Below are 24,128 nucleotides of genomic sequence, written 5' to 3' on the forward strand. Positions count from 1 at the left end.
ATTCTCTACAATGAATTACTAAAATGAGTTGGAGAATGGATTATTCTAAAGGGAAAAAATCTCAGAACATGATTTTTGCCTCATGAATACTTCCTGGAACTGGATTAGTCTAGTTAAGAGCAGAAGTTACTAAAAATTGTCATTTTGATTTACACTAATTCTGCATCTGTGGTTCCATATTAAAATTTGCTCAGTTTGCAAGTTGTAATTCAGGAGTTGGATCTGTGAATTCCTGCTATTCCAGTACATTACTTTTGTTGTTTAAGTGCTTGGCCCAAATCACCTGATGTACACAGCTTCCCGAGTACTATGTAGAAAATAAGGGTATTGGAGCCAAGATATACTAACTCTTCGCCCAAGACCAGGTCTTTTCTCCCTACTAGTGTAGCCAGGAGCCACCACTTATATATGGTGTGAAGGTGGTTGTTGAATGTGGAGTTGTCTTGGATGTATCCAATTTCCAGCCATCTTGTAAATAGTCTTTTAGTCATACTATGCTTGTTGTAGAAGGCAGAATATTTTATTGGGGAGGAGGGGACAGGGACTATGTGAGTTGTGTAGGTGCGTTTCATGACTATGCTACCACTGGACCAGATGGAAGGACCATAATAATTAGTGAAAATGTTGTATTGGAACACACATTTGCAAATTATACTGTTAATATATATTCCTAATCTATACCATTAGAGCAGCAGGATAACATTACAAACAGAGAACTTTCTATTTCACAAAGATCACTTTATGTGCAAAATGAATTTACACGTGTAGGGAGAAGAACAGGAGATAATGATGAACAACAGACCCACTCAGGTAGAGGGAAAAGAATGTCATACATTAGGGCTTCTAAAGATATGCATTCAGTGAGTTTAAGGGGGAGTTTTTTGCAGGATTGTGACAACACCCTAATAGTGAGACTCTATAAGTGAGTTTTGATATCTTTGGGATACGGTGTTAGGGAAATGTCTCAGGAAAAAGACAACTGCCACTTGTGAGACCCTGGACATTGTAAATGGATTGGGCTCCACTCGGTTGCAAGACATAACCTGAAATAGTGAGCATCTAATCTGCCTTAGGATATGTACACTCACTTTCACTGTGTATTTCAGTAATAAATAGAGCCTTAACTGTTTTTCAGTTTTCCTGTATAATGAACTATTTTCATCCAGATTTTCTCTTTTCCCCCGCCCCCCCCCCCCCAAAGTCTCTTGTAAGGTGAAACATGAAAGCACTATCATTTAAGTTCAGTAGAACTTTCAGATCCATGAGGTTTTACTGGGGTTGAAATTATGCAGAAGAAGTTCATCCAACCCTAATAAAAATAGCTAATTTACTTGACAACCAGACAGAATTTTACATGAAGTCTCTTGAAGCATTACAGAAAAGTGCAGCAATGGGTTCATGTTTCTAGGTGTAACTAAATCTGTGCACTGTATTTGGCGCTTCCAGTAACTTCCCAAAAAGTTTATAACAGAGAGCTCTTCCTTAAGTGCATTAAATCTGCTGAGTCAAGAAAAGATGGACCTGATGCATTCTTCTATCTCAGTACTTTCTAAAATGTACTTCTCGCAGCTTATTAACATGCATCTTGACAGACAAACCTCTAAGCATATTATGTATATGTAACCAAGAGATAGCTTTAATAACTATGAGGTATGTATAGAAATGTAAATAGAACTGTACAAACTAAACTTTATATTCTCATTTTATTTCAGGCTTCCATGTGTACTTATAAAAATTATTACTGTTAGGTATTTGTGTTGATATGAAAGTGACACCAGAGAAGTAGGTAATAAAGTGATGTCAGGACAAGGACATATTTACTACACCTCTTTGGGAATGAGAATATTACTAAAATCTCAACCATCAGCCTTTGATGGAATGGGTTGAATCCAAGAAAGTTCAGAAATATGGTGGGTTGAAAGGAGAACAAGCAGGCAAAGGAAGCTTCGGATAAAACAGGAGGCAGAAGTAAAAAGGGTATTTAAAATTATTACAATCATGTATGTGCATTAAGGGTCTTTTTGGAGATCCTTACTCATATTGAATGCCTGATATTTTTTCTCCATTAGTAGTCTGAGTGAAGTCCAATGACTAAGGGAGTCAGAATTTGGGCTTATTTTAAGTTAACCTTGGCTCTGTGGTGTCATGCCAGACCACTTGTTCTTCAGTATAACAGTTCACGATGTTTCCAAAAATCTCAGGGAAATCATAAGATTATTCTACTCAACGATAATCTATATAATTCTTGATATATATATATTTAATGTCAGCAAGATACAGAAGAATGAAATTAAAGCATGAAGTAACTTGTTTCAGACTTCCACCAATACCAGATGCTTCAGAAAAGGTGCAAGAAATCCCTAATGGACAACTTTGAAATAATCAATCCAGATCATAAGGGAAACAGCTTCCTCACCACAACATGTTGATAGTGGGCCTATAAACTGAAGCAAAAGTTAGCTTAAGCTAGCTACAGACCACAAGGAGATTCAGGCTGTGTCTCCATTATGATAATGTGCAGGTCCACACTCCTGAGTCCAATCACTAATAACTACTAGAAGCACACTTACCGTGTCTACCAACTGATGGTGATTGCTGACTGCAGATGCTCAGATTCTCTCTCTTACAAGGCGTGATTATGAATCCAGGCAATGTAGGTTTTTTCAGACTTCAAATTAGAGGAAGACATCTTTTTAAAATGTATGTGAAAATTGTTTTAGAATTAATTAGCATTAGAAAGTTAATTGTAATTAGAACTAACTAATAGTATAAAACAAGCTCAAATCAGTAGTAACTGGCAATCATTACCATGTGATGTGACCTACATGAAATGACTTGTGTTCTCAGTACAGTTCAAAGTGGATTTGTATCTAGGGGTGGCTTTAAGGTGTGATGATAAAATCTAAATATGATGATTAAACTCCCCCATCTTCCAACAGGGATTAAGCAGCGTTCCAGGCGTCACTGCTCCAAACTGTGGGAGAACCAGCTGAGGTTCTAGCTTATTCTTTCATTCTACCCCTCCTCTGCTACCCCTCTATCACCAGCCAGGCCTCTGGGATTCAAAGAAAGTGGGAAATGGCAGCATCCCCACTTTATAGTAGCTGAATGTGTTGTGTGTAGTGGCTGGGAGGAAACAGATGTCCCAGATTGAAAGAAGAGAAATATAGAAGTAAGTAGAAACATTGGGAAAGAACTATTAAATCTGTAAACCAGAAATTCAGGGTGTTCTGAATCCCCTGGAGAAAGAAAAGATGGGGAGAGAAATAAGAGACCCAGAGGTTCTGAGCTAGGAAGGATGCTTGACAGGAGAATTTAAAGGGGGAAGAGAGGTAAAGGGGGGGAAAAAAAGCAGTAAATTAAAAATAGGTGACTAAGCAAAGAGGCAATAACATGGACGGGAAGAAAGCTGTTAACTGTGGAAGGAGAAGAGAAGTGAGGCAGAGAAAGGAAAACCAGGAACCAGGTAAAAGGAAGATGAAAATAAGTAACGGGGCATCTGGGTATGGCAGAGGAAGAGCAGTGGCAGAGATAGAAAGTAGTAAGGAAAAATAAAGGATGAAATTTTATGAATACAGAAGGATAGAGGGTTAAGGAAATGAAAAGGGAAAAAAGTAGGTTAGAAACTTTGGATTTTTTGTATTGTTTGTCAGGGGAACAAGAGATTCACCTCCTGAAAACCCAACATTAGGCTTTACCAAAATATCCCTAGTTCATCTGCCTTAATGGGCCTTTTTCTTTCAATCTACCCAATTTACTAATAAATTGCCTGTCCAGACACAAGTACAGTCTCATCAGAAAGGCTAAGGATACAATGAGCATTTAAAAAAAAAAATCAACTGAGAGCTCTTCTTTCTTATGCATGGGGATTTGGTTTTGCTCTCACTCGTTTCAAAAGCATACGATATTGGCAACTAATAGCAGATGAGATGGACCAAAAGCAATTCACAGGTTTCTTAATAACAATCCCCTAATTCGTATGAGTAATCCTTCCAGAACACAATTCAGTGGCTGAGATATAAAGGGGTTTTAAAAAGAGGCAGTGATCTCCTGATAAGGAGATTGCCATTTTAGAAACGGACTGTAATCATGGGAGCTTTGTGACAGCAGCTTTTCTGGCTGCTAGCACAGAAACAGTGATGGCAGCACTGTTGGGGAGAGGTGCTCTCTACCCTTATTCTGACATAGCGCTTACTAGAGGGAGAATGTTACCAGCCAGGCCTGTGGCATTGGAGATTAGAGCACTGGTGTGTACTGAGTGCTTTGTTGGAAATTCATTAGCTGCCTGTGATGGGGTGTCCACCCCATACAAGGGAGATCATGGGCTTAGTAGCCCTTCCCTATAGGCTTTTAGCCATGGGTGAGCACAGGTCCTATTTGGGTACTGGGACAAGGCAGAGCACGTTAAATAAAGTCAGTTAATCTGATAGTCTGCGAGAAGGGGAAAGCCAGGGATTGGAGGCTGACTGAAGATGAAGCCCAGCTGGTAGGGGGCAGGCTGAGCTTGTGTAAAGCTAGCAACCTGAGAACAGAAGAGGACTGCAGAGGACTTAGTCTATAGTCTCTCCCTAGGAGAAGGGAGGTGTGTTTGGGGTTACAGCGTTAAACAATCTGTAATTACTCCCTTGGAAGAGGGAATTTGGGCTGGTAAACCCTTAAGGGTAGGGAGCAGGCAGACAGACTGACCAGAGAAGTAGGAAGGAGTCCAGGGAAATAGTAAGAAGGTCTGGGAGAAAGCAGGTGATAGTTTTTCGATGTAGAGTCCCTAGACTGGAACCTTAGGGGAACCAGGGCCTGCCCACTACCCATCAGTTATTGAAGAAGCAACACAGCACATTGCCTTGGATTCTAAGACTGCCTGGAGTGGATGAAGACTGCAGATGAAAAGGAAGTGTGTGGAATCCCAGAGAGAGAGATGATGGAAAGGGCATCAGTCCTGGATGGAGCTAATCTCCAGAGAAGCTATAAGGAGGCACTGCCCTAGTGGTGAGTGGACCAAGTGACACTGTCTTCGAGAGTATTTTCACTCCATACTCCCAATTTTTTAGTCTCATTTTAATCTGTGACACAGATTAAAATGAGTTATGGTCCACAAGGGGGAAGGAGGGTGGAAATGACCCCTTACATCAATACACAGGACATGGGTGTAAGTGGGAAACATGGCCAGGTGAGAAGGAGGTTCAGCTTTATAAGTTTCAGGCAGAGCAGAACTGTGATTATAAATAGCTTAATTTTTGCATGTATTTCCTACTGATTCTGGAAAACTCCAATGGGAACTTTTTAATCTAATCCTGCATCATTTAAAGCATCTGGTACTGACTGCAGTCAGACAAATGGACTAGATCTAGATGGATCTAGATCCATCTAGACTAGATGGAAGGTAGGTCTGATCAGTAAGAAGATTCCTATGTTAGTCCTTAGTATATGTAAAAAAACTCAACACTAATGAGAGTAACATTTGCTAAACTCCAGGATTGGGAGTGGAAATAATCAGTTACCCTGAGACAGAAACCCAGATATCCACACTGCTTAAACACATCTGCCTCTGTATTCAGTAAAGCTATTTTTTTTATTTGCACTTTCTAATCAAAGTTTGAAAGATGTCAAAAGTACAACGTTTGTGAAAATTTTTACAAATGAATCTCACTTGGACCAGATTTAGTCCTTTCCACTAGTTATGTGTAAGTGTTGTGCAATCTTTACTAATTGTCTTGAGTCTTAGCCAAATCATAAGTGGTTCTGATTAACTTACATAGATTTTCCCCTTACAATGAATTTATTATAGCATGTGAACATGAAGACTAGGCCTATCCCACAAGCTAGGGGTGTGATTCCCCATTCACGTAGTCGTATTTGTGCTAGCTCTCATCTGAGCTAGCATGTTAAAAATAATGTAGCTGCAGTAGCATGGGTTGTAGTAGTGGCAGCACCACGCTAGCTGCCCGAAGTACAAATTCCCCTGAACCCTGTGGGTATGTACTAGAGGCTAGTAGCATGTATTGCCACTGCTGCTGCCTATGCTGCCCTACTATTTTGAGCATGCTAGCAAAGGTCAGACACACCACAGGTATGTCTACATGATCTGGTAATCACATCCCTAGCTTGCAGTGTAGACATAGCCAAAGATGAAACGTTATAAAAAACATTTTTAAAAGTATATATTCCCTCTCACTAAATCAGGCCAGTCCACCTTTCAGAGCCCAACATTTTATGCTAGACGCCCAACTTGATTTTCCACATTAAAATTCAGCACACTATATTACAATTGTAAATCAACTACAAATAAGCTAATATTTCAGTATAGATGGACAGCGTTCTATAAATATTAAACCGTCATCTCATCTGGGAGCTCATCTCAGTAAAGTTTCTACAGACAGGTGAAACTGCATCTGAATAGTAACTTTATAATTAGATTATTCATTAATAAGGATTATCAATACTACTAGCAGTTATAGATATTCATGCAAGTCAGAAGGAATGGGTAGCTCAGAGCTTTTTACATCTAGCCCATCAGTTAAATATCTGACAAAGGACGGTGGCAATTTAGGTTACTATCTGATATGAGTGTAATGTTCTTAGTAGACAGTGCCACACTAGAGCTAGTAACAGCAGCATTATACATTATATCAATGGGACACTTGTTTCTAGGCAAGAAATGGCTCAAAGTTAACACTTTAAAGCCTTAAATTTATTTTACTTATTTTTAAATATTAGTTTATAATTCTCTCTCCTTTGCCATACAGTTGAATGGCCTGTACAATTTGCTTCATGGGGGTCAGGTCTTCAGCTTGTGTAAATTTTCATAGCTCCTTGTTTTACAGGAGGATGATACAAATAATAGCCCTACAAAAAGTGTTAAACTTTTATACGATTTGCAGTTACATATGTGGCATATACAGACCACACGATAGGGTGATAAAAGCTTTATTGGCAGTCTTTTGAGATGACCTACATAACTTACTCATGGAGTTGCTGTTTTTAAGTAATGCAACGTCTCCCAACAAAACCTTTAGGCCACACCACTCAGTCCTATTCATGTCCCTGATTTCAGCGTAACATAACCTATGCATAATAGCTTAAACGGAACTACTCGAATTAGTCATTCAATTATGCTGAGAATCAGGGCCTTTATTGAGAAACTCGTATTCTTTTAGCTATTTATTTGGAAAATTTGTTCATTTTTAAGTATTTACTTAAGAGAAGCCATAGGAATATTTTTTTTATCAGGGTTGTCTTGCCAAAATTTTCAGAGCAGTATAATTACATATTTCATTTTACTTTTTCAAAAATTAAACATTCAAAATTAAGAGCATTGGATTCAATTAATCATACTGGAATATTTTAATTTTCAAAGTTAGTAACAGTGCATTCATTGCATAAATAATGCCTTAAACCCTGAACACTCACATTTGCAACTTTACCAGCTTTTATATATATATTTTTATTGAAGTATTCTTGGACGACTTTGGATTTCAATTCGTTCAATTTCATTAAAAGGCCATGTGCATCAGACAAGAATGCTAATCTGTAGTACTTACTTTTAAAGGAAGACCTAATTTTGTTCTTGAAAAATCTTAATAGTTTTCTTTCAGATTCATTACAAAATAAAGGTACCTGTCTTGCTCCTATTAAAGTCATTGGCAAAACTTCTCTCTTAAGTTGTGTGATACAAGGATTTAAAATACCAGTTAATTTGACTCATCTATATTCTATCCATGTCTATATAAGAATTTCATTAATACCCACTGATATTTTCAGGTCACAATGTGCTCTAAACTGCTCCAGGATTGTGGCTGTAACTCCATTGATTTCAAAAGAGCTAGAACTTGATATTTTAGAAGTGCTGAACACTCGCAACTCCAGCTCCATTCATGGAGACATATGTATGCTCTGCATTTCTGAAAAATCCAAGACTCTTACTGAGGATTTATACAGGTATAATTGAGATCAGGATCTACTTCATGGAATTTGAATTGCCTGTAAAACTCCATATAATTAAAAACAGTGCAATGCATTAGATTAGTGATTAACTCACCCCACCCTCCATCTTGTTTAGCAAGTAGAACTGTTTTCAAAGGTGTCCAGTTATGTCTGCTTCTGGTGTAACCAAGCCACTTGATAGAGGAGAATAAACATAAAACAAAAATCTTGCAATCAGTATTTATCTACATTTTGTAACTGTACCTCTCGGTCACTCACTGTACAGACAGTTTAAAGGAAACAAACATCTAAACATTTAAAAAAAAAAAAGACTTCCCTGGGGAAGTTCTCAGCCCTTAAATAAATACGAAGTATCCAATTCACAATCTTAAACCCCACTTAAACAGCTATAAACTTTCCTGAAAGGCTTTCAAAAAGCTTGACTTCAAGAGACTCCCAGTCCAAAATAGTGTCACCCAACTCCCTTGTTACCCTCAGACTCACTACTTCCCCATAGCAAGCCTAGAGAATGTCACTAAGGCCAGAAGGGACCATCGTGACCTAGTCTGAGCTCCTACATAGTGCAGGCCATAGAAACTCCAATCTCCTTTTAAAGACTTCAAGTTCAAAAATCCACCATTTGCTCTACTTTAAGCCAGCAAGTGATGACTAAGGTAAAAAATTCCCCAGGGTCTCTGCCACTCTGACCTGGGGGGAAATTCCTTTCTAATCCCAAATAGGGCAATCAGTTAGACCTTGAGCATCTGGGCAAGATCCACCAGCCAGAAACCTGAGAAGAATTCATGGTAGTAACTAAGAGCCATCCCCAGCTAGCATCTCATCCCTGTCCATGGGGGATATTTGCTAACATCAGTAGCAGTTTGCCCACAATGGCATGTGGCCCATCTCATCATACATTCTCCTCCACCCCCCCTCCAAAAATTTATCAAGATCAATCTTGAAACCAGTTAGGTTTTTTGCCCCTGTTGTTTCTGAACTTCACTCCACTGATGGAGAGAAACCTTTGTTTAATTTCAAGCCTAACCTTGTCAATAGCCAGTATTTATCAATTTGCTCTTGTTTCCATACTGGTGCTTACCTTAAATAACTCCTCTCTCTCACACAGATTTATCCCTCAGATTCATAAAGAGAGATCATGTCTCTATAATGTCCCCAGTGTGGGTTCCGGTGAGCCAGGGTGGAAAATGAGTTTGAAAGCCAATGCCCCCTCTGAAAATATCCTTCTGGTAGCCATTGTTTAAAAAATGGAGATGTTAGTTTGAGCACCACAGGATAACTAGGAATGCCTACAAAAGCACAGGGAGAGAGTTCCAATCTAAATATCAGCATCCAAATCATTTATGGCTTTAAAAGTTACAACCAGCACCTAAACCTTACCCTAGCTTCCCACTGATTTCCATGTATGTCAGAAGGCATAGGTGTAACATGCTTTTATTAAACTGATTATCATATGAACAGTGAGTCTTATTCTGCACTTGCTGAAATTTCTGAATGAAATGAAAGTGCAGTTTCATTGTAGAGCATACCACAATAATTCAACCTCCATGATAAAGATTTGGATAAGTGTGGCAAAGTACAGCTTGGAAAGAAAACATCACACTTCCTGTGAGGTACCCAAGCACAAGAGTGCTTTCGTCAAGCTGGGTGATCTGATAACCCAAAGGAGCTGGGATGTCCTCAAGTAATGAGTTCGGTTTCTATTCCAGGCAAGGAAGAAAATGAGAAATATTCTCTTTAAAAAGTTTTTCTCAACAGCTATTCTTGTATGAGACTTCAGTTTGTGAATGAATCAGCCTTCATATGGTTTGATTTCCTCTCTCCTGAAATTAAGGTTATCAAAGTCAATGACTTGCCTTTTGACCAGTCTTAACACATACAAGTAGTTTGACTTACTCAAATGTTCCTGTTTGTGGTAATATCCCCAATAGTCCAATTAAATAATAGTGTCCACAACCTTATTTTCAGCACACAAGTGCAGGAAGTTATTCATTGCTGAACCTCTAGAGTACAAAGGGTTCAGTTTGAGGCACTTTATAGAATGTCAGACGTGAGAGAAAAGATCAATTTGCCAAATAAAGCCCTTCATGAGCAATGTGCACAGCAACCTGACCTTGATCCAGCAAAGTACTTAAGCACATGCTTACATTTAAATTAATGGGGCTACTTAAGTGCTTATGGTTAAAAGTAAGTGCTGGAGCAAGGACAGAGTGCTAAGCACCTTGAATGATCAAACCCAAAATTAACAATTAGATCATTTCAATCCCTTACCAGGTACAGTTTGATGACTTCTTACAGTGATTTTGGGTGTTTCAAGGTTATATGTCTCATGAGACTGGCCAGAAGACAAGTTTTCTTACCTGCTCTATGGAGGTGACGATAGAAGTGAAGACTGGAGATGAATAAGGAAAGGGGGAGGCTGGGAAAGGAAGATGCAGGAGTGATTGAGGAAGTTGGAAAGGACAAGAAATGGGGGCTCTGAGGGTTGAGAGAGGACAGAAAAATTCTGTTCATAGGCCCTGGGGTATCAATGCAGGAGCCAACTGTTTTTATTGCTCTATTTTAATAATAATTCCCTTGTAGAAGATTATATTAATTTTGACAGCCAAGAGTTAAAGAAAACCATATGTTCTCATTAGGATTTGTCATCTTGTTGTTTACACATTTCTAACATTTCACCCAAACTTCTGTTGACTTCATAATTATTTTGCAAACATTCACTGTATTTTGGTCTCCATGGATTGTCTATGTATTAAGGCATATCAAAGTCATTCATGACTACAAAAACATTAACAGTAAGACTTGCAGAAATTCTTCATAAATAAAACAAACTGCTGCCTGCTATTACATGCTTTGCACAGTGGGAAACCCCTTATCCCCTGAAGGAATTTCTAGAGGCACCCCCCAGTTAAGCAAGTACTTAGTAGCATAGCTCCTACTCTAGCCATGTTAGTCAAGAGGGTGAGAATCAAGAAATAGTATGCAGGCTGTCTCATGTACTGCATTCTGGGTAATGTGAGTACTCCATGTTTCTAAAGCTAAACTAACTATTAAGAGAATTATTTACGCAGGAGCTGCGGCTTTCACTTCAATCGTACATGCAAACTGGCTTCCTGGTGTCTCCTCTAAACTCTTGTCTCCTGTAACCTGTGTTCCTCTGTCCAAGTTCCATGAAGGTTGCTACAAAGTCAAAGTAACATCCACAAGGAAGTCACTTTGTTTCATTGGATCTGGATAGCTAGTAGCTAGAATTCTCAGCCTTTAGTGTCTGGGATTGAGAGGAAGGAGGACTATTGGGCGGTAGCATTGAAGAGTTCACAGGATTCTACCCAACTTGAAAACCATCTTCATTCCTTTCTTATACAAAATACTTGCTTCTATATGGGAGAATAGGGCTTTAATTAAGCCTTTTCCAACTTAGTTCAGTTTGTGCCATACTGTGGAGGTTTAATATTTTGCTGCTTAAGAATCATAGGTCCAAATTTGGATACTCTTATTTACATTGACTAGTACCATACTTAGACTATCCTTATTTCAGTCAATGGAACTATTTATGGAGCAAGTTACTACTCAGTGTGAGCAAACATACTAGAATCTGGCCCAGCAAACTGTTCCTGACAAAATATTAGAGTATTTTTCCTCTCTACCATTTAATTATTTAAATTATGAGGCTGTTTCTGGTTTCCCCCCTCCCCCTTTCTTCTTCTTGGAACACCACAAGCCAATATTTCAGATGCGGTGTAATCTTTGCTCCATTTGAAGGCAGTGAGAGTTTTGCCATCATCAAAGTACCAGTAGAACCCCTCCCCAATTAAGAGCATCCTGCTTCCTTGGATCCTACTTCCTTGGATCACCCTAAACAATTTTCTCCTTGGTGTTTACATATGTTGATAGTTGCATTCATTTCATTACTTGCCAGTAGTTCTTCAAATCTTTCCTCCTAAGTCAGACCCCTCAAACTTCTAAATAATTCTCTGAACTGTATCTAAATTTATATTTAGGTGCTCAGGATTATATACAATATTCTAGATGTGGTCCTAGTACTTGTACAGTAAAGAATTAGCAATTGATAGATCTGTCTGTTTGACTAGAGATGTCAAGAATTTTTCATCCAAATGTTTGACTTTATTGTGAAAACCACATGTTCCATTAATTTTCTAATGGGAAAATTTCAGTTTTGCAATTGTTTTCTATTTTTCTGTTAAAATCTAAATGAACTATTTGAGTCAATGTAACATTAATGAGACCTCTTGAGCTCACATGCCTCATTCCACTATTGTCTGCTTTTGGGCAAAGGTCCCCAAACAGGTTGCATCTTGTATGATGCACAATTACACCTAAGCCAGAGACAGATATCATAGTGCCGCATGGAAAAATGAAGGCATAAGGGACCCAGAGGTTCAACTCCTGTCAGGCAGCTCAGTTCAGGAAGATGCAGAGATCAGCATTGATCCACCAGGCAAATTTTTGTTTCAAGCTGACAAAAAATGAAAAGTTTCAATTCAGAAATGTTAACTTCATTTTGATCAAAAATGTTGAAACAAAACATTGACTTTCAAAACAGAAATGTCTGAATTGATTGTTGTGTGAAAAATTTGAACGTTTCAACTTGTCCTGATTTGCGATGAGGAAAGTAGAAACTGGGATTTTCTGTAGAACAGATTCTGTTTTTTCAATCAGCTCTACTACTGAATCTGTCTGCTTGTATATAACAACCACATAACTGAAGTATACTAGCAATTGACAAAGGAGCCATAAAAGTCTGACTTCTTAGAACACTTACCTACATTACCCTCTCCGCAGCAGATTTTCAATTGTAACTTTCAATCATACTGTATTTAGATAGGAAATAGACTAAACAGCTACTTCATGTTATGAATGAGAATCTTTTAGTACAATTGACAGATTATCATTAAAACTTTCAGTGACATTTCCAATTTATATTTGTAGTGCTGCTGATTCTAGAATAGGATGTCCAAAGTGGAGATTTATTACAGTTTGTACCTTGTGACAAGACCACTGAATTATTTTCTTTACAATAAAGTTGGCTGCTTATTTAAGAGAGCTGCCTGAATACTAAAAGAATGGTGCTCACTATCATTCATCAGCTGTTGGTTCAACCATGTTGGTGTTTTGTTTGATTGCAAACTTTCACGCAAATAGGCTTTTGGTATTATTTCTTTGTTCTTACTTATGTCCTCAACAAATCCAACTTTAGTATTGACTTTATCTTAAAGGGCCAATTATTCCAGTGGGGTTGTCAGAGTATAACAGAGTAAGATTTTTGTTTACCTTTTTGCTTCCTTATTAATAGTCAATAAAATGAGTCTCAAACCATTCTAAACAGCAAATTATATTGATTAGAATTAAGAAAACAAATGTTTTATGAATAAAAAAAGTATACAGCAATTTATAAGAGCATGTCAAGAAAAAAAAAGGCTTAGTGTATCTGAAAACAAACAGTGAGGGGGTGTAGGAGGTCAGAGTCAACCCTTCCTGTCCAGAGGGAGGTCACAGCCCCTTGCTATTGTGCCTCTAAGTACAAGGCTCAAAGGGGAATTAGCATCAGTGGCTCTGACCCTCATGCAGCTCAGAGCTGGCAATCAGGACTTCTGACCTAAGGTGGGAAGGCTTCCACACCAGGGATGGGGCAGGCAGCAGGAGGTAGGGGATCCAGGCCTATCCAACTCCATCAGGGCCCTAACAATGGCAAGTGGTTCTGCCATTGGGTCAGCAGGGGTCCAACCAAAACACACCAACCTGGATTCAGGCAGCAACACCTCCAGACCATGGTCAGCTGTCCCTGGGCTACTGTTTACCCTCCCTACATGGGGTACCTGGGTCTCCGGGTCATCAGCCATCTCCCCCAGCTACACAGCTAATGGTCACTGCAGCATCCTGGGTGACCAGCAGTTCCTCCAGGTCTTTGGCTCTGTAGTGGTCTCCAGCAGCTCCAACCAAACTGAGCTATAGGGCCTGGCTTTTATAATTCCAGTTCCTGTCCCACCCCTCTGCTTCCAATGGGGTGGGAGGGGTTGTCCTGGATCCACCCACCGGGGAATGGGTGAGGGTTCCTCCCTACCCCTCTCTGAGGAAGGCCACACCCCCTCACTACAGGGAGGCAACATTTTAAAACAGTAAACATGTTGAATAGTAACATGAGAGCGCAAGTGTGTTCTTTTTCTGGGGGTGAGGTAATGTCACTTTCTTGCCACCATGTTTTTCTTCCTTAAGCCTTCCTTACTGATATTGCCATTATAGTGACATATCCAGAAGAAAATAAATTACATCAGACAAGCATCTTCTAAAAAGAATAGATGTCATTATCCATATAGAACAAAAGTGTCATGTGATGTACAATGGTTGATCCTTAACCTGTATGACACGCTGTACCCAATGTACACCCATATAGTGTGATTTGTGTATCATTCTTGTTCACCCTTGTAGTGTAACTGTGTATTGTCTAATGCAAAGTATGTCATGTAAAGTGTTTTTGGAATGCTCATGACATACTGAACATTATTGTTATGGTAGCATGGTAGTTATGGTAGCATGTCATACATATGTACAGATATGAAACTCTGTCATATCCCCAAATGTGTGTATCACATGGCTTGAATAGATGCAGACAAACACTGATCTGAGGTTCTATTCCCTGCAGAGGCATGCATACAGGAACAATGGACTGGTTTAAGCACCTTTGAGCACTTTGGCTCAAGTGGAAGAAATATGCCCATTGCTGGACATGGCCAATCACCTAACCCCAGAGGGTCGAGGAAACTTGTTTAAAGAAAGAGGCATCTTTGTCTCAGGGCTGTCCCCTGGAATCCATCTTCTAAGCAACATCAAGGACTGGCAACTACGTACACGGGGGAAGGCCTGGTTGCTAGAGGCATCTGTGGGTATGCTTAACATCACAGACTGAAAAGTTACTAAGTATTAATCTTCGGGTAGGATGCAAGTTACCTTTTAGTTGATTGTGACCAATTTCTTGATGCATTATTAATCTCTTGATTTATATTAATCTGACATATATTCACTTAAAATCTTGCTGTAGTCAATAAACTTATTTGTTTGTTTTATCTAAAAGAGTGCATATGGATTGAGTGTGTGTAAAGACTTTGCTTGGAGTGACAGAGCTGCTGCATATCAATTTCTTTGATAAATTGATGGAAAAATGTAAATTTGCTTGCAGGGTGCAGTGTAACACACTGAACCCTGCATGATGGCAGTTCCCAGGGTTGCATCTGGGGCTGAGAGTGTCTGCTGGGAGTCCATCCCATGAGTGGTTGGCCAGAAGCACTCCTTTACTGGGCCAGGGACTGACTATTCACAGAAGGCTGGGCGTGGGCTGACCCAGGAGTGGGTGGTTTACACAGCCAAGGGGAGTAAGTCGTGGCACAGGAGTGAGGAATTGGGTGACACAGCTACATACCAGTCCAAATTGGAGGGGGAGGAACATCACAACCTGCTTCTGCTACATGCCCTGTTAACACTATGTAATTGTGCAGTGACCAAAGATTGCCAACAGATCAGTGAACACTTACAATTCTGTTTAGTCTTGGCTGGTTGTATTTTATCAGCTTTATTAGGTGACAAAATGAGTAAGGATTACTCTTGGGTGTATAGGTCTGCAAGATGAATATTCCTATATTCTTTGTCCCAGATCCTCTTTGCCATGAAAACATCACTGGTATGTTCGTTTGTTTTTTCCCAATTAACAACAAAATGAATGGGAAGTGCAGGTTTAGTTAAAGAATTATCATATGAAGAACCCTAAGGGACCTGGGTGAATGGTGTATATTTTTCTGAGTCATTTATTAATATAAATAAATGAAAAGTTGGAATTGAGCCCAGAGAGGTTTTGTATTTTATTACTTTTTTTCCTTTCAAACCTAAGTTTTCATTTTGATTATATTAATTGAAGTGCATATGAAAACGCTGTAACTGCTTTCCACAAACTTCAGTGAGGTGTTGCTCACTGATAACTCACGGAATGACATAAAACCCTGTGCAATCAAAATAGTTTGATATTTTAACTTATTTAATCCTACATTCTTGTTGCTCTTTATGTGAATGTTCCTTCAGGAAACCCCAACTCCAAATACAGTATTGCTTTACTGTAGCTTTGGCAGGATTCAGTGCAGGACAACAAGAGGCTTTTTTCATTCATACTGTGTCTATGAAAATGGGAGACAGGATAGGTTTCCGTTTACTTGCATCACTCCATCTCTTCCCTGTTTGCAAGCTTTGGATAACTCAATGCTACAAATTATCTGTCATTTCCATGCCATTAATCAGCTTTGCAATCTTCCTCTCACTTCCCCTTCACCACTCCCAACTCGGTGTCTGTCCTACAGTTTTCTCCCATACAGTGGCAACTTCTTTGGCTCTTCTCTTAAAATTTCAACTTTCTAGGTTGTTTTTTTTTACCATTCTGATAGTTCCAACTGCTCTTTTTTCCCTGCTGTGGGAAAAAAAGATAATTTTGCTAACTTCCCTCTCTGAAGCTAACTTGTCTGTCTCTCTGAAACACCAGAAAAAATTGTATCATAATTCATTTGCATAGGGGGCCAGATTAAAGCTGTTCAAGCAACCTTATTTTTGGCATTTCTTAACCTTTGTGTGTTTGACTTTGCAACTTAATGTTCTTTTAATTTTTGGGTGTCATACCTAAATCTCAAAAAGCTTGGCACCTACACAAGCTTTTGAAAACGCAGATCTTGAAGTATTAAACCAAATGAAATAATATAAACTACTTTGGATTTAAGGCAAATCCCTTAAAACTTCTGGAGCTGCAAACGGGGTCAGATTTTTTTCCTCTTATTCAAGTCAGAGTTCAGCAAAGGAGCATACTAAAGTTTGGGGCAGCATGATGTGGATGGTGATTATTGCAGTTACTAATGTGCTCATTATTTAATTGGGAATCTTTTGCAAACCATCAAATTCTAACTCTAGAAGACACTGGAAATCAGAGGGAAACAAAATCTAAAAAGCTATATGTTATTATATGCTCATTGATTTTTGTTGCACACTTTAATTTGGTTTCATTAATTGGATCATATTTTTAGTTTCATTTATTTGTGATTGCCTAAAACAAAATGTACAGTGCTAGGTTTTGTGAGGGGGAGAGGTCACCTCTATTGAAGGACTAACATTTCAAACTGAAAATAAGAAACAGGTTTTTAATAGTGAGGGTAACTAGATCAACTTAACAAGGTTAAGATTTAAAAGGTTCAAACTCTTAGTGATAATAATTGATACTAAATTAATTTGGGAAGATCATATAAACTATGTGAAAGATGAATATACAGGAAGGATTAACCTGCTTAAAAGTGTTGCTGGGACTAATTGGGGGTAGGGTTAGAGAAAAAAACCCTGCTGATGATGCACAGAGCCTTAATCAGACCCAGTATTGACTTCATATGGCTTCTCCATCACTTTAAATCTCCAGGTCAGGATTAGATGTCTGTAGAATATATACTGTGATTCAGGCACTCGGTTTTGAACTTGATTCAGGAATTACTGGATGAAATTCTATGGCCTCTGTTATAAAAGAGGTCAGACCAGATAATCACTATGTTTCTCCTGGCCTTCAAAACTATTCACCTATACCAAAAGTGCATTTGGTTATTCCTGTATTCTTTGAAAAACTATAACTTCATAAATGTTGAGAATCAGTTAGAGTTTCTCCCTGATTTCATGGGAGGATTATTAAATTAAAACAATAACTCTTATGTCTTACATTGCACTTTTATTTTCATCCATAGCATGCCTAACTTTGTCTGCAGGATGTCATTTATTTTATTTCTGTGTTAAATTCTGTCTGTGTGAGAATAAAACAAAATGTTTGAACCTCCAGGTTCCATTTGTCCCTAATGGTTATGACTCACTCTTCTAAGTCTTGTGTCTACTTTCTGTGCCATTACTGGTACTGTCTGTAATGTATTGCTTAATGTTTCTAAGCTCCTTCTTTGCCCACTTGCCTCTATTCTATTCAGATTCTTACACTGTGCTCCTTAACTAGGACCTGAGCACCTTCCAGTAGTGCATTAAGTGATAAGACTAACGTCTGTCACATATTGGTCTCTCCTCGTCTCTCTAGGAGAGAAGTGTTTGCAGTGGAGTGTCTTGTTTTGGTAACATTTTGGGGGGTAGGGTTATGTTTGGCTTTTGACTTTTTTTGTTTTGGAGGTTTTGTCATTGGGTTGTCTAATCACTGCAGTGCCCCAACCTTGTGGCCATATTTGGGGATTGGCTCACAAACTATCTCATGCCCTCTCCATCAGTTTCTTGCCCCATGGTCTTGCTCTGTCTCTCTGAAGTCAGGTTATACCCTCTTCATCACTCAGTGGTGTTCACTCTTCTTGGCTTGACCCTCTGGCCAGGTCAGTATATCTTCCAGATATCAGTCTCCTAGTACGATCTGTATCAAGCTGTCTTCTGTTCCACTGCCCAGACCGTGCCACTTCCCCAGTGGAACCTGGACTATCCACCTCTCCAGGTTCCATCCCAGGGACCCTACAACTGGCAGCCAAGGTCTGCACTGTTTGTTGCTGTTTCCTGGGCTGCTTCCCACTTTGCCTCTATCAGGCTCCTTCTTCACCCTCATCTGGGTGCCCTTCCCTCAGAGCCAGGATCTCAGGGTTTCTACTCTCCCCCTGGTTTTCTCCTTTCTTTTTCTAAGCCCTGAGAGTGACTGCAGGCCTCTTGTACCACAGCCCCCTTCTTTGTCCTTTTTACGGCAAAGCAGACTTGACTGAATAGTCTATAGCCGCCACCAATTATAATTCTTCAATACTTAGCTGTTTATACTCTTTCACTCTGTCTTGTGTCTTTCAAATAATGATATTTTTAATTTTAATAATATTCCATTTCACCGAGTGCTATTAGCAAGATAACAAAAATTGCATTCTGTTAAGATGTTTGAATGCCTCAAAAAGCTTTTCCCTTTCTTTATCAAATCCCTTACATACCCATAAAAGGTGATTCATTTTCTTCCACTTTACAGAGTGCACACAGTCCCTCTTTGTTTCTATTTATTAAAAAAAAAAAAAAGATTTTGTTTAAGTCACAATGGCCAGTTAATGCTCCTGACTAAAGCATTTCAGTAGTCCTATCCAGGCCCTGAAATATATTGTTATCCTCAGCTGTAGGACACAATTAAAAAAAAATCTTTTCTCATTTTCATTAATCCAAATTTTGTTGCCTAACTTTAGGCACTTAAATCTGAAAATTTGGAAATACAGAATACATGAAGATTTAGGAGAAATTATCCTTATTCTCTGGAAAAGTTTTACTTCTCTGTCTCTGCAGTCAGTTTGTGTTGCATAGCCAACAAAATGGAATTGTGAAAATAATTGAAGGAGGAGAATGGGTTTGTTGTAAAGATATCCAATGTCAGCTTATGGATGATTGCTCTCTCTTGATATCTAGGGCATTATTCATGTGTACGAAGTACATCTTGATATGGGTGGAGCATTGTTTGGCAAACATGTCAATTCTTCCATTTTCTGTTTCAGTCTCTGCAGCATCCTGTTGTCTGAAGCTCCTGAATGATGAGGAGTGGGGTGTGATCAGCACAGCGCTTCTCCTCCAGAATCACCTGTGTGACTCCTTCGCATTAATCAAATTTGTTTTTGCCTGTTGATTTTACAATCTTTGCTTCCAGAGATGTATAAATTGGGCCTATCTAAATCTGGAAATATCTGAATAGAGATTTAGGAATCATTTTTGTTTTGGACTAAGAATTTAAACATCCGTCCATGGCTTTGAGGAGTGTGAAAGTGGAGAGCAGGTAGGAAGGAATTTATCCTGGAGATGGGTCCACTTTCAATTTATTTAAAATTAACTAAATAGACCACTCTACCAAGTAATTACAATCGCTCTCGGGGAAACTCCCCTGGTGTGCTCCTCAGCTCCATTGTTTGCCTTCTTCTAGTTGCTTTTTAATCAAGGCTCCTCTGCCTCTTTCTGGAATCCAGAATTTGGTTCAGAGCAAGTACCAACCAAACTGCAAGTGGATTGTACATAACTTGAGTGAGATGCTCTGAGAACTTCTACTGAAACAAAGATGTAATCTGAGAAGACATTAATCGGGTGAAAAGAGTAACCCTTTTGTTAGCATGGGTTTCCCATTAAAACTGAATGTTGACCTCTTAATGTAATGTTTTAATAAATGTATGAAACTAGTTTTCTAATTGCTTCTTGCTTTGTATGTTCTCTTGTGATCTCTACTGCAAACTTTGCGCAAATGTGTCAGGATCAAAAGTAAAGTTAACTATTTCAAATTTTGTGTCCCCTTTCCCCCCATTCCCCAAACGGGTAGAGAGATTGTAATAAGATAAAGTCTCACATAAGCATATTGATCAGGGGGCTGCTGTTTGCTCTCCCCTCAGTTTATCACCTCACTGGGAAATGAGCTAGAAAAAGCAGAGGGGAATTACTGAGAGAATTTACTCAGAGCTTGCTTATGTCAGGGTGCACTGACACAAATGTAGGCTGACAATTTGCTCAGAAGGAGCACCACCTCCACGTGCCTGTTGACATAATGCTACTGTTCTCTCTGAGAAGATAGAGTTCTACATATAGTCTCTAGTTTCAGATGTAGAACCCCCACCTCTGTGACTTAATCTGTCTTTCTGACTACAGTATACCCAAGTATGATGGGCTTCCATTCATCAGTGTCACTCCATCATATTTCAGCAATGCATGTTTATAAAGTCAGAGTCATAGAAATGTAGGGGTCTGGAAGGGACTCAGCAGGTAATCTAGTCCAGCCCCCTGAGCTAAGACAGGAGGTTGTCAGGGTGGGCTGCAGGCCCTTTGTTCTGTCTATTTTAGAAGGTGTTGTCAGGTAGGGGGCTGAGCAATTCCAGTAACCTTTCTCCCCAGTTAGCCTCCCAAGAAGTGAACCATAGTGGGGTTGAAAACTGCTTGGCTCTGGGCCTTGTCTGCCATGCAACATTGGTCTCCGGGTGAGAGCCTGGGGAATTAGCTCCAGTGGTTAAGCACTCGCTTTACTTGTGAGAGGCAGCAGGCTCAATGCCTGCATTCTCCAGCTGGCTCTGTTGCAGGGGCCAGCCCTTTCTTGTTGCTCTGTTCTGCTTTGCTAAAGACCCCAGAGCCCTCCCTCTGTCATCCTGACACAAGGAAGGTCAGTCAAAAGGGAGGAAATTAGCTAATGCAGTGAAGTGCTTGCTTTACATGTGAGAAGTAGGTGGATTGATGCCTGTGCCCTCCAGATAGTGGGCCAAGGATGTTCCCCCCCACCCTGCAAGGCAGCCAGCCCACATCCTTCCCTCTTTTTGCCTCCACTCCTCATTGCAGTCAGGCAAAAGAGCAAAAATCACCCTTCCATAGGACCGTAGTCACCAAGTGACTACCACAGGGAGTTGAACCCACACCCCTGGCATTATTAGTACCACACTCTAACCAGCCCACAGCCAGAATGCCTGCCATGGATGTTTGGGAAAGGAGAAACAGGCTGACAAGGGAATTTTGTGGCCCATGGCATGGCATGGGCAAGGCAGGGATTGTCTCCAGTTAAGGGTATAAGTTCACATGATAGAGCCATTGCTTTGCATGCAAAAAGTAGGACAAGTGATGCCTGAGTTCTTCATTCACTGCTATCAGGGCTTAAGGGGGTGGTCATCCAGTCTCACTCCCACTTTTTTGCCCCCCCTTCCCTCCCCGGCAAAGGTCAGGTAAAAGAGCAAGTACCTTACAAGGCCTGAAATAAGGGAGCCACTGCCAGGATCAAATGCAGCTTCTCAGGAGCTGGAGTAGGCACTTGTCCTTGTGTTGCCTCGCTCTCTTGTTTTTGGTTAGTACACCTGGGTTATGATGGCAGGGCTGGAGAAAATGAGGGTAAGTCTAGAGGGAACAGGGATTACCAGAGGGAACAGGGGTCACTGATACAAAGCTTGGCAGAAATTGGCAATTAATCAAGTGAATGAGGGAGAAAGGAGGTCATGGAAGTAGCAGGGGTCAACAGTGGTCACTGATGATAAATTTAAAGGCACTAGGGTCACAGAAAGCAGTGTTGGAGGTAGTAGGGGGGTCATGGACAAGTCCTTGAGGATACATTTGGAGGCCCAGAGGGTCATATCGGGTCATGGAGAGCGAGGCTGCAGAAACTGAGGGCCATACAGCAGTCATTGAGGATAAATATAGAGGCAGATGTGGCACACAATGTCACAGAGAGAAGGGCTACAGGTAGTGGCGGTCATAGAGAAATAACTGAGGATACATTGGGAGACAGAGGTGCAACATGAGATCAAGGCTGGATGTAGTTGGGGTCATGGAGAGGTCACTGAGGATAAATTTGGATACAGAAGGGTAACACAAGGTCACAGAGAACAGGGCTGAAGACAGTGGGGGGTCAGCGAGACCCAATTTGGAGGCAGAGAGATGACACAAGGTCAAAGAGAGCGGGGCTGCAGGCAAAAGGTAATGGGAACCATGCAGAGGTAACTGATCAATTTGGAGACAGTGGAGTCACATGGGGTCACAGAGCGCACGGTTGGAGGAACAGAGGGGGTCATGGATAAGTAACTGAGCATAAATCTGGAGGAGAGGGTTCACTCGAGGTCACAGAGATCAAGGCTGGAGGAGGTGGTGCTCTTGCACAGATCAATGAGGACCAGTTTGGAGGTAGGGAGTCATACAAGATCACAGAATGTAAGAGTGGAAGTGGTGGGGTGTCATAAAGAGGGTAATGAGTAACAATTTGGAGGAAGTGGGATCACACGACATCACAGAGAACAGGGCAAGAAGTGGTAAGGGTCATGCAGAGGTCAAGGAGGATCAATATGGAGGAATGGGGGGTTCATACAAGGTTATAGACAACAATGCTTGAGGAAGTAAGGGTCTTGAGAAGATCAATGAGGAACAATTTGATGGTAGTGGGGTCACATGAGGTCATTCAGTACATGACTGGGGGAGTCATGCAGAGGTCTGAGAATCAATTTGGAGGCAGAGGGGTCACATGTCGTAGCAGAGAGAAGGACTGGAATTGCTGGGTAGGCCATGAGCATATCACTGAGGATCAATTTGGAGGACTGGGGGTGACGCAAGGTCACGGAGATCAAGGATGGAACTGGTTGGGGTCACCCACAGGTGACTGAGGATCAATTTGGTGGAGGTCACAGAGATCAACACTTTACCTAATCTAGGGTCATGCAGAGGACAATGTGGAACAATTTGGAGGCAGTGGAGTCACAAGAGGTCACACAGAGCAGGGTGGTTTCAGTAATACAAAGGTTAATGAAGACAAATTTGGAGGCACAGGGGTCATCTGGGGACACAGAGAATAGGGCAGTGACACTGGGGGGGGGGGTCATGCAGAGATCATTGAGAAACAATTTGCAGACAGTAGGGTCACATGGGGTCATGGAGTGCAAAGCTGGAAGTAGTGGGGGAGGGGATCATACAGAGCGTAATGAGGATCTATTTTTGAGGACGGGGTGACTTGAAGTCAGGGAGATCAAGGATGGAAATATTTGGGGTAATTCACAGCTCAATGATGATCAATTTGGTTGAGTGGGGTCACATGAGGTCACAGAGATGAGGACTTTAGCTCATCGGGGGTCATGCAGAGGTCAATGAGGAACAATTTGGAGGCAGTGGGGTCACAAGAGGGCACACAGAGCAGGATGACTCGTGGCTTGGGGTCATGCAAGGTCAATGAGAAGAAATTTGGAGGCAAAGGGGTCATCTGGGGGTACAGAGAAAAGGGCAGTGACACTGGGGGTCATGCAGAGGTCAATGAGGAACAATTTACAGACAGTGGCGTCAGATGGGGTCAGCTGGGGTGCAAAACTGGAAGTTGAGGGAGGGCCATACAGAGCACAATGAAGATCAGTTTTTGAGGACAGAATGACTTCATGTCAGTAGATCAAGCTTGGAAGTAGTTGGGTTCATTCACAGGTCAATGAAGATGAATTTACTGGCGTGGGGTCACTCGAGGTCACAGAGATTAAGAGTTTAGCTCATCTGAGGTCATGCAGAGGACAAGGAGGAACAATTTGCAGATAATGGGGGCATACTGGATCATGGGATGCAAAGCTGGAAGTAGTGGGGATAATGAGGATCAATTTTTGAGGTGGGCTGTATTGAGGTCAAGGAGATCAAAGATGGTACTAGTTGGGTTTATCCACAAGTCAATGAGGATCATTTTCATGGAGTGG

General features: G+C 40.5%; 1 long non-coding RNA gene across 1 annotated transcript in view; it reads left to right on the forward strand.

Moving 5' to 3' along the window:
• Positions 1-20,138, forward strand: part of LOC137160203 (uncharacterized) — a 43,112-nt gene extending 22,974 nt beyond the window's left edge. Inside the window, exon 3 of the long non-coding RNA XR_010921803.1 lies at positions 19,461-20,138. This is a non-coding gene — a long non-coding RNA (uncharacterized lncRNA). The remainder of the gene's footprint in view (positions 1-19,460) is intronic.
• Positions 20,139-24,128: the final 3,990 nt, after the last annotated feature.

This window comes from Emydura macquarii, unplaced genomic scaffold, assembly GCF_026122565.2.
Source record: "Emydura macquarii macquarii isolate MOO-44397 ecotype Brisbane River unplaced genomic scaffold, CSIRO-AGI_Emac_v2 contig_2171, whole genome shotgun sequence".
Lineage (NCBI taxonomy): Eukaryota > Metazoa > Chordata > Testudines > Chelidae > Emydura > Emydura macquarii.